The following is an 11,630-nucleotide window of genomic DNA, read 5'->3' as shown; positions in this document are numbered from 1 at the left end:
CCCTCCCTATGGAGAGGCTGACTCTTTCAATACATAAACGAGGAACCTGAAGCCCAAGCAAAGCATATTGACCGAAATCTCATGGCTAAATAGTAATGGAATTGGAATAAAAATTCCTAGTTCACTTCATTTTTTCAGATATTTTGCTTTTCTAATGGTAAATTTTAAAACATCTTACAAAGGAACAGGAAATAAATACACTGAACTTCTCAGAGCATTCGGGTCATGCCGCAGGGCCAGTCTATATCTTCAGTGCCTGGACTCCTCCGTGTTGGCACTAGGCTTTGGAATCTCCACCCTGTGATAGAGGTAAGGGCCACCTGAGGCTTGGGGCACAGGTGTGAAAGCAGACTCAGCTGGGGTTACCCTATTCTATGCCGGCAAGCAGGACAGTTAAGAGGCAATCATAGACCAATACGAAGTTCAAAGACAGGCCAAACTAAACCTTCTATTGAGACACACGCTCTGTCACACAAGATTCACTTAGAACAGCAGAACTGAATTTCTGAAAAGGAGAAGGGATTTGTTACAGGGATCTGACTGTAGCACTTGGGAGCTGGTTCAGTAGTCTAGAGTAGCTATTGACTTTGCTTCTGGTGCTGGGACGTGAAAGTGACAGGACAGGCAGGTGAGAAGGAAAGATGCACGTTAAGGCGCAAGGAGCAAGGACAGACTGAAAGATGAGTGGCAAGCTCTGGCTGTGGATGGCCCGCCTGCTGAATGTCGGTTGGTGTCTGCATCACAAAGGTCGCCTCCCGGGTGACTCAGTGGTAAAGAACTCGCCTGCCAAGGCAGGAGACACAGGTTGGATCCCTAGTCCGGGAAGATCCCCTGGAGAAGGAATGGCAACCCACTCCAGTATTCTTGCCTGAAGAACCCCATAGACAGAGGAATCTGGCAGGCTACAGTCATGGGGTCACAAAGAGTCAGATACAACTTAGTGACAGAACAACAACAGCGTGACAAAGGTCAGCACACTCCACTCAGGACCACTCAGAGCTGCAGACCCACTGCCAACCACGAAAGCAAGAGCAGCCAGAAGATAAGTGCCAGTGATGTCACAGCAGCGCTGACTTTCCAGCACATGAAATATGCAGCTTCTGGCCAACACTAACTTGGAATGATTCAAGGAAGGCAACTGTAGTTCCAGCTGAACTAAAAGGAAAGTGAAAAGTGAAAGTCACTCAGTTATGTTGGACTCTTTGTGACCCCCATGGACTGCAGCCCACTAGGCTCCTCTGCCCCTGGAATTCTCCAGGTGAGAATACTAGTGTTCCCTTCTCCAGGGGATCTTCCCAGCCCCAGAGATCAAACCCAGGTCTCCCACATTGCAGGTGGATTCCATTCAAATCTTTTGCATGAATATAGGTTACCTATGAATAGAACTCTAGAGAAAAAGGAATGGTTACCACAAAGGGTTGGATTATGCTTTTTGAAGTTTCAGTCCATCAGAGAGGAGCACACTGGGGTATTTGAGGGTCCTGATCAAATTTTCTTTACCTAGATCTTGGACACCTAGGGTTCATTGTACTCTCATTCTTTAAACTATAAACATAAGTTTTCTGCAAGCTGTTCACAATAAAAATACTTTCAATCATTAAAAATAAAAGAAAAAGCTATGAAGAAAGTCATCAAAACCACAAGCGGACATCTCCAGTCATTTCAAGGAGCCCCTACAGGGTGTTGGGCGGAGGTGTCTATTGCTCTGGGGTCCAGATTCAGCAGAGTAGAAGACAGTATCATCATCCACTACTTCGAGGAGAGTAAAGAGGTGAAACCTTTAGAGAAGGTAATTTGATCAAACCTACTTCAGTGTACATACCCTGTGATCCAGGAATGACACTTCCAGAAATGCACCCTATAGAAATACCCACATAAGTGGACAAATGTATGCAAGCTATTTGTTACAGCTTTGTTTATAAAATGCAAAGCTTAGAAACAACCTAAATGTCTATCAGTAGGGAAGTGACTAGTTCAACTGTGAAGGTCCATCCATACCATGGGCTGTACTGATGACAGTTGTTTAAACATAAGGTTACAAACATGATGTTAAGTGGTAGAAACCAGAACAAAAGATCACATATTGTACAAATCCATTGACATAAAATGTCTGGAAAAGGTAAATCTACAGAGGAAGAAAGCAGATGAGTGATTGCCTGGGGCTGGGAGTGGGAGCAGGGCATGATTGCAAACAGACACTATGGTTCTGTTAGGGGCAATGGAAATATTCTAAGTCTGGATTGTGGTAATAGTTGTATAACTCTGTTAATTTACTAAAAATAATTATATTGTGTACTTAAAGCAGCTGAATTTTATATTAAACAAATTATACTTCAATAAAACTATTTTTAAAAACCTTAAAAAATAATAATGTAGTTACAGTCAGCCCTCCACATTCACAGGTCCTGCATCTGTGGATTCAAACAACCATGGATTGAAAACATTTGAAAAAAATATTCCAGAAAGTTCCAAAAGGCCAAAAAATGAATGTCCCATGCATTAACAAATATTTTCATAGCATTTACATTGTGTTAAGTATTACAAGGAGTCTGGAGATAATTTAAAGTATATAAAAGTATGCCCAGAGATTATATGCAAAGACAATGCTATTTAATTAAGTTTCATATAAGAACTCAAACATCTATGGATTTTGGTACCCAAGAGCAGGGGATGGGTTCCTAGAACCAATACCCTGTGATGCTAAGTGTTGGTTGTATATGAATGGACATGGAAAGTTCTTCAAAAAACCATATTGAATGAAAAAGGAAAGTAGAACAGCATGTGTAGTAAACAGTTTATCCATTTGTGTAAAAACATTATAATTATATGGCTTTATAAGTGTTCAGAAAAACATCTGGGAGGAAATACACCAAGTTGTTCAAAGGAGTTCTTGTTAAAGAGAACTTTATTCTCTTTAGTCGTATTCATGATTAATTCATACGGTTTTGCATTGTTCTAATTTCTTTGGTTGGATCAGAGTTTTTGCAGAAACGAAGGAATGGAGGCTTGGTGTTTATGGATGAGACCCATGGGCTAGCAAGCACGGATATAGGCCTCCTTAGGGACAAAGAAGCTGAATTTTGTCGATGTGCCTGTTTCTGTCCCTTTATATTTTCTCATTGAGTAGTATTAGTCTTTTTTTTTTTTAACTTCATTTCCTGATAAAGCTGCTTTTTGAAAAACATCACCTTAAGTTGATGCTTTCATTTGAGATAAAGTTATCATCTCAAATAAGTTAAACACTAAGGGGCCAAAAAAGAACTAAGGAGCATTATAGTCCAGTGGAGCAGTATTTCTAATTTCCATCTCCGTGTTTAAAATGGGCTGTTTGCTTAAAATGCAGCTTTATGGACAAGCCCAGACTGGATCAGCATCCTGGCAGGAACCTGATGGCATAGTGGACTAGGCAAAGAGATAGAGTTTCATCAAACTTGTGAGAACTCAACACAAAGAGCTTTAACAAAAGTGTGGGAAGGATTTGGGGAAAGTAATGAGCAACGGTGCAAGCACCCCAAGGCCAGTAACTACTGGGAGCTGTTACTATCCCTAAGCCTAAGGAGTGAGGTAGGGGAGCTATTGCAGGAGCCCAGAAGGAAAGCTGTATGATAAGGCCTGTCTGACAAGAGTCAATTCTAGTATCCAAGGAAGAGAGCTAGGAGTATAAATGCCCTGACTTGTAGTTTTGCCCACAGATCTCCAACCAGGGCTCCCGTTAGACAAGCTCAGAAATCAGAGTATGGGGAACCCACTAAAGTCAGTATCCCAGGGCATAGAGTGTGGTAGAAAAAGGCAGAGAGTGGATCTGAAAGCACAAACAGAAGGTATTCAGCTTATGGTTAAGGTAAGGTGACAGTCCCAGGCCTAAGGAATGTGAAGATGGGTCCCTGGGAATCTGCAGCTAAGGTAAGTCTGATCAAGACTCAAGTTTATGTTGATGAGAATGTAAACTGGTTCAGCCACTATGAAGAACAGTATGGAGGTTCCTCAGAAAACCAAAAATAGAGTTACCATATAATCCAGCAATCCCACTCCTGGGTACATACCCGGACAAAACTATAACTGAAAAAGATACGGGTGCTACCATGTTCATAGCAGTGCTATTCACGATAGCTGAGACATGGAAACAACCTGTCTATCAACAGATGAGTGGGTAAAGAAGGTGTGGTGATATATGCAGTGTAATACTATTCAGACATAGGAAAAGAATGAAGTAAAGTCATTTTCAGCAATGTCGATACACCTAGAGATTATCATACCAAGTGAAGTAAGTCAGAAAGAGAAAGACAAATACTATATGATATCACTTATATGTGGGATATAAAAGTTGGGTGAAAATAAACCTATCTACAAAACCAAAAAAACTCACAGACTTGTGGTTACGAAAAAGGAGGGACTGTGGGGGAGGGAAGGACTGGGAGTTTGAGGTTAGTAGATGGAAACTATCACATATACAGCAGATAAACCACAAGTTCCTACTGGACACAAGGTACTATATTCAATATCCTGTGATAAATCTTAATGGAAAAAAAGATTTTAAAAGATACATGTGTGTAACTGAGTCACTTTGCTGTATAGCAGAAATTAACACAACCTTGTACATCATCACTACTTCAATAAAAAATAAATTTTATTAAAGTCATGCTATTAAGAAAAAGATTCAAGTTTAAAACCCATTGACCCAGAATCTATGGGGCAAATCTGCTCAAACTGGAGATGAGACGTGTCCTGTTGGAATTAAAACTGTCTGTGAGGATGAATCTGTTGTAATTAAAACTGTCTGTGAGGATGATTCTTTCCCTTCCAGATATGTGTTCTCCTTCCTCTCTCTCTCCTTGTACACTTCTGGTCTCTAAGACCCCCACAGCTCCCCTTAGCTGGCCTCTAGCCAAAAGCAAGGTGGCCTTGCAGGGAGTCTCCTCCTGACCATTTCATCCGTCCAAGGTGGGACAGATGTAGGGGTGGGGAGGGGGTGCAGAGAGGTGCAGACATCACTGCCCCAACCTAAGGCCCCTCCTTCAGCAGCTTCATAGCCATGAGCATCTTCCCAGAAAAGACAGATGCGTCACTGATTTCTCAACAGAGCCTTGCAAAGTGTGATGTCAGACACGTCCCCTTGGCCATAACAATGGGGTTGGTTTCCTAGCAAAGCTGGCTCTGTGCCAAGCTACCCAGAAGTTTGGTCAAACTCTTGATTCTCCCAAGGTGTCCTGTCCCATGTTTGTTTTCTATTCCCACCAGAGCAATAATTCCCACCAGCTAGCATTTCTAGAGGACTGGCTTGGAGATCCAGCATGGTGCTAAGGGATTTACTTCTAGAGTATGCAGTTGGCTATGGCACTTGGATACCTCTTGCTTCCCAGGTGACTCAATGATAAAGAATCCGCCTGCAATGCAGGAGATGCAAGTTCAGTCCCTGGGTTGGGAAGATCCCTTGGAGAAGGAAATGCAACATGCTCCAGTATTCTTACCTGGAAAATCCCATGGAGAGAGGAGCCTGGCAGATTACAGTCCGTGGGGTCGCAAAGAGTCAGACACGATTGAATGACTGAGCACAGACACACACACACACACACACACACACTCACATGCCCCCTGCCTAACTCCCTTGCCCAAGGATCCAGCTCAACTGCCAAAAATGAAAAGCATGACTCCCAGGGAGCTTCGAAACGCTTCCAGGGTCTCAGTGTCATAGCAGCTCCCAGGGAACAGGGTCAAGGTTGTACAAAATCCATCAGTTTATGGGAAGATTTTACTAATTCCACTTAAGATATACATGCAATGAGTGTGTTAGTCACGTTGTACTCTCTGCAATTGGCACTCCTTTAGGGCTGTGCATGTCAAACCTGCCCATCTATCAGTGGTGGCCTTGAACTGCTTTGCCTAAATCTAGACTGTCAGGATGGAAGGGAACTTAAAAGATTCACTTCTAGACTGAGCTCCCCTTTTCTCAGGTGAGCTCCTTGTTGCCCAGAACAGGTGAACACTTGCCAAAGGTCTTGAACTGTGAGTGACAGAGGCAGTGTTCGGCCCTGATCTCCAGAGTCCGCATTCATTCTCCTCTTTGCCATGTTGGGAAAAGTGAAGTCGCTCAGTCATGTCCCACTCTTTGCGACCCCGTGGACTATAGCCCACCAGGCTTCTCCGTCCATGGGATTCTCCAGGCAAAAGTACTGGAGTGGGTTGCTATTTCCTTCTTCAGTGGATCTTCCCAATCCAGGGATCAAACCCAGGTCTCCTGCATTGTAGGCAGACGCTTTACCATCTGAGCGAAGTCCTCCCCACAAGTTGCTGGGAAACCTAATTCCCACAGGATGAATGGCAGGACTCAAGACTGTGCTATGATATTTTACTTCCAAACCTGTAGATAAAGATTCAGGGAGAAAGAAAAAAATTTTTTGAGAAAGATTCAGAGGGCAGTTTCAAAGTTCCTCTGTCACTTATTCACTTATTTCCATCCATCATGTGAAGCAGGTAAACATTTGGAGCTTATTCAGTGGTAAACATTAACATGATTAAAGCTTCTTGCAAGAGATTTGAATGCCAAGAAGACTTACACTCACACAGAGAAGGTTTTTTGTCTTGTTTTGTTTTTTCACTTTTTTAACAGTTTGGCTGAAGTGTAACTGACATATCCAAAAAAAAACTGCAGGTGTTTATAATCAAGGTACTAAACATATCCATCCCCTCCATAAGTTTCCTTGCATCCCTTTGTGCTTTTGCTTTTTTGTTGTTTTGCTTTGGCTTGATTTTTTTGAATGTTTTCAGAGGTTTTGTTGTTGCTGTTTGTGATGAGAACACATTTGAGACCTACCCACTTAAAAAAAAATTTAAGTGCATGATATCGTATGGCTTAGTATAGGCACCATGTGCCCAGTCGTGTCCAACTCTTTGCAACCCCGTGGACTGTAGCCCAGCAGGTTTTTCTGTCCCTGGGATTCTCCAGGCAAAAATGCTGGAGTGGGTTGCTATGCCCTCTTCCCAGGGATCTTCCAGACCCGGGGATTGAATCCACGTCTCCTGCAATGCAGGCAGATTTTTTACCTCTGAGCCACTGGGGAAGCCCTCTAGGTACTATTTTGCACAGCAAATCTCTGTAAGTAATTCATCTTTGGGATACATTTTTTTAACCCAGCAGATTACAAAAGGTTAATTTTTTTTATTATGCCAATGTTAGTAAGAAAAGCAGGAAATTTAATTCCAAACATGATTTTTGTAAGGCACAGAGAGTTTTTTTAACCTAAAAGAATGAATACAAAAGATATTTTAAAAGAAAAATTCTAAAAAACAAAAAAGAAAAATTCCACTACAGCATGGTGAAATAAGGCATAATTAAGTAACCACCATTAACAGATAAGTATTGGAAGAGAGGTACCATACTGTACCTTGAAGGGGTTTAGCAGAGTGGTTGAGGGTGTAGGCCCTGGAGTCAGATCCCCGAATGCACATTCCAATTCTAGTTTAACTCTGTGCCTCTTTAACTCTTCCTCTGTAAAATGGACTAATAAGTAATTAATAAGAACCAACCTCATGGGATAGTCTAGTAATTAAATTAGCTAGTCAATACATATAAAGCACTTAACCCAGCAATAGACTATAGTAAGCTTCCAATAAATGTTAGCTATTAGGGAATTCCTTAGCTGTCCAGTGGTTTGGACTCAGCGGTTTCACTGCAGAGAGCACGGGTTCAATCCTTGGTTGGGGAACTAGGATTCCACAAGTCACACAGCTTGGCCAAAAAAAAAGTTAGCTATTAATATTTATGTAACTCTTTAATTTTGTTCCACTTTGTGGATGTAGTAATTTGGACTGAACTTTATGTATAGCAATTTTGATATAAAGTCCAAATGAGTTCCTAACTGGTGTTTATATAAAATACACACAGCACCATTGACATGCCTGTCGTATAAAGGTAGTGATGTTTTTCAAGTCTGTTCTAAATCTGATCGGTTCCACTTTTAGCCATTCATTTATTTGCATCAGCTACTCAGTCAAGTTAGGCAGTTTACATCTAGGAAGTCACAACCCTGTAAACTTGCAGAAAGCTAACCCTAAATTACGCAGTTTCCTGAGGGCAAGTAACTCATGGGACTCCAATGAACAGTGAGAAACATGCTGCCATCAGAGTCAGCCAACTGGGGTATTTTCTTTTTTCCCATCTTACACCTGAATCCAGTCCACCAAATTATCCGCAGGTGGTAAATGAAGGCTAATGGACTGTCCCATTCATTCATTTAAAAGCTGAATCTATCCTCATTTTAGACCTAGTTCTTCCTCCAAATCTAATGAGAGAGGTGAATAGATTTAGCAACCTCATGATGTAGTTTGAGATAGACCAGTAATCAATTAAAAAACCCAAATGTGATAAGCGTTAGAGATAAGTCATGCAGTGGTCTTATGTGAACATGTAGAGAGGGACTCATAACTCTGCCTGGGGAGGCTTTCTGGAAGTTCTAATTCTTAAGCTAACTTTTTTTTTTTTTTTGGTTGAGCTGAGTCTTTGTCAATCCTAAAGGAAATCAGTCATGAATATTCATTGGAAGGACTGATACTGAAGCTGAAACTCCAATACTCTGGGCAACTGATGCGAAGAACTGACTCATTGGAAAAGACCCTAGTGCTGGGAAAGATTGAAGGCAGGAGGAGAAGGGGGCAAGAGAGGTTGAGATGGTTGGATGGCATCACCGACTCAATGGACATGAGTTTGAGCAAGCTCCGGGAGTTGGTGATGGACAGAGAAGCCTGGCGTGCTGCAGTCCATGGGGTCGAAAAGAGTCGGACACGACTGAGTGACTGAACTGACTGATGACTGAGTCTTTGTTGCTGTGCATGGGCTTTCTCTAGCTGCCATGAGTAAGGGCTACTCTTGGCTGTGGTGTGTGGGCTTCTCGTTGCGGTGGCTTCTCTTGTGGAGCACAGGCTCTAGGCGGGCGGGCTTCAGTAGTTGTGACACGTGGACTCAGCAGTTGCAGCTCACAGGCTCTAGAGTTGAGGGCTCAGTACAGTAGTTCTGGCACATGGGTTTAGGTGCTCTGTGGCATGTGAGATCTTCCCGGACCAGGGATGGAACCCCTGTCTCCTGCATTGGCAAACGGTTTCTTATCCACTGCATCTCCAAGAAAGACCTTGAGCTAACTTTTGAGAGATTAATAGAATTGATCTAACTGGAGATGCAGAGAAGGACATACAGTAAAGGAGAATAGTACATGCAAAGGTTCAGCAACAGACCAAGACTCAGCCTGACTCAAAGCCGCCTGGGGCTATCACTCCACCCTAGGGCTTCTCCGTGTATAATAAGGAACTGAGAGCCCAGACTCTGAAAGCATTGATTCCTTCATTCGAACTCTGATTTGTGGCTTCTCTGCTGCTGTGCTACCATGGGCAAGATGCTTAATCTCCTTGAACCAGGTATTTAATCTCCTTGGACTTTATTTTCCTCATCTATAAAATGAGGATAATAATAATTACTACCATAAGGTCTTGGTAAGCATTCAATGAAGTAATCTCACGTAAAAAGTGCTTTTCACCGGTCTGGCCCATCTTAGGTCTGCAGTTACTAGCAGACACATCTGTTAGTAAGAGGCTAAGCTGATGTTTTGGACTGTAGTGTGCAAGTTTGCTCATGACCTTGAAGGTGCAGAAAGAGAGATTCTTCTGTTCAAGAGAATGGTTTCAAAAACCCATTATTTTTCTAAGCTAAATGACTGAAAGAAATGTAGTCCCCTCACCAGGGGTATTTGCTGTTTTTCCGAAGGACCTGCCTACCCCAAAGGAATGAACTGCTGACAGTTGAGGGAGGAAGGCGTTGGAGGGGAATGAGGGTGGATGGAAGAAGGAGGAAAGAGAGGGGGAAGGAGGAAGGTCTCTCTAGAACTTTTCATGTCATTCCTGGGCAGCAGCTGCACAGAAAGCACACACTAAATGGTCTTCTACGAAGCACCTAATTACTAAGCTTCATGTTCTGAGCAAAGATGGAAGTTTCATATCAAGTTCACTAAACATATAGATTCTCCAATTTAGAACATCTATACTTCAAACAAAAAAGGAGCTTACCTAATTCAACCTCATTTCATGAAAGAGGAAACTGAGATTCAGAAAGGTTTTTTGTTTTGTTTGTTTGTTTGTTTTTACCCCTAAAAGAGCAGACATTTATTGAGCTCCTATGTGCCAGCAGAAAGCTTAAATTAATATTCAAAGTCATACACCTACTAAGTTTTTCTTTCTCTATTTAATTAGAAACATTTTTTCCCCAAATTTTCAGATTAAGTTTGTGGTTCTCTAGGACCTCCAGATAATTCTGTTTGTTCTGATCACCTTGACACTACAGGAAATTTCATGAACTCTTTCATGAACTCAAGTTTCCTTGTGTCCTAAATTTCATTTCTATAGTACCCACCCTTATTTTAAGGGTCTAGCCCAAAGTTGGCTGCATAAGAGGCGTTTGATACATAATCAGCTAACTGGCTCTCTGATTCTTACTTATGAACACACATTTTCTACAACACCTTGGGGAATGGGCACATGGGCCTACAGAGTAGGATCCCAGCTAACAGGAGTGTGGAGTGTACAAGGATGCTGGTAAAAAGAGGAACCCTGTACTGTCTGGCCCTTAGACCTTACTTGCTTAGTCTCCCTCCACCTTCAGTGTTCTCAAAGTTGGAACAAAGCCAGCTCTTTCAGGAAAAGAGTCTTGTTTACGACATGGGAACCAAGAGAAGTACGGATGTGTCCTCATAGGTTTCTGTTGGGCAATACGATTTCTTCCCACGTCGGAAGTGACTAGATTTCTTCAGAAGCACCTCCCCACTTACCTTCTGTATCTCAATCCTTTCACCCTGCTGACTTGAACCTGGCTGAAAGAAGGGGTGATAATCCTGAGATACTGCTGGTCATTCACCTCCAATGCACATGTACACATGCACACATAAGTATGCAGCATACGCATCCGTGCTGTGAGTTAACTGGACATTTGGCCAACGTGTCCTCCAGACTGGCTATAAAATTCACTGGGAGAAAGTTTCAACAATAGCTGTCTTTAAGGAAAGGAAAGAAATAATGAAAAGAGACTGATCTATTTTATGAGCTATTTGAATTTTTACTGATATCCTGTTATGACAGCGCTCTGAGGATGCATGGGAAGATGTATGGGAACAACACACACACACACGCAAACACACACATCGAAATGCTAGATAACATATATTTTTAAAATTTTAAATAAATATCCGAGATCAAAAGCAAAAGGAGAGGGGTTCTCTGAAGGTCAGGCATGAAAAGAAAACTCAGAGATGTACATGCTTATCAAGAAGCAGAAGTTGAAGCCATGGGAATCCAGAAGGATGCTAGAACTGGTCGTACATCTTAAGGATGAGAATGATAACACCAGTGGGTCTACAGACCCTGTGTATGGATTCCCTGCAAAACACCAGGAACCAGGGAAGAACTGGTCCAGGCTTTCCTGGAGATAGAAAAACATTTGCCAGCTCTGAGACATGACCCCAAAGTGAGAGGCCTGCCCTAGCTATGGATAAAGAGGGCCACCTGAGGGACAATTCAGACTTACAAATCTTGAGTTAAAAATGATGAGGATCCAAATATGCCCTTTGTAATGATGTGGAAACAAGGGATCAAGC

This window comes from Dama dama, chromosome 8 (assembly GCF_033118175.1).
Source record: "Dama dama isolate Ldn47 chromosome 8, ASM3311817v1, whole genome shotgun sequence".
In the NCBI taxonomy this organism is placed as follows: Eukaryota; Metazoa; Chordata; class Mammalia; order Artiodactyla; family Cervidae; genus Dama; species Dama dama.
The sequence above is the reverse complement of the archived record's forward strand: the minus strand, read 5'-3'. Positions refer to the sequence as shown.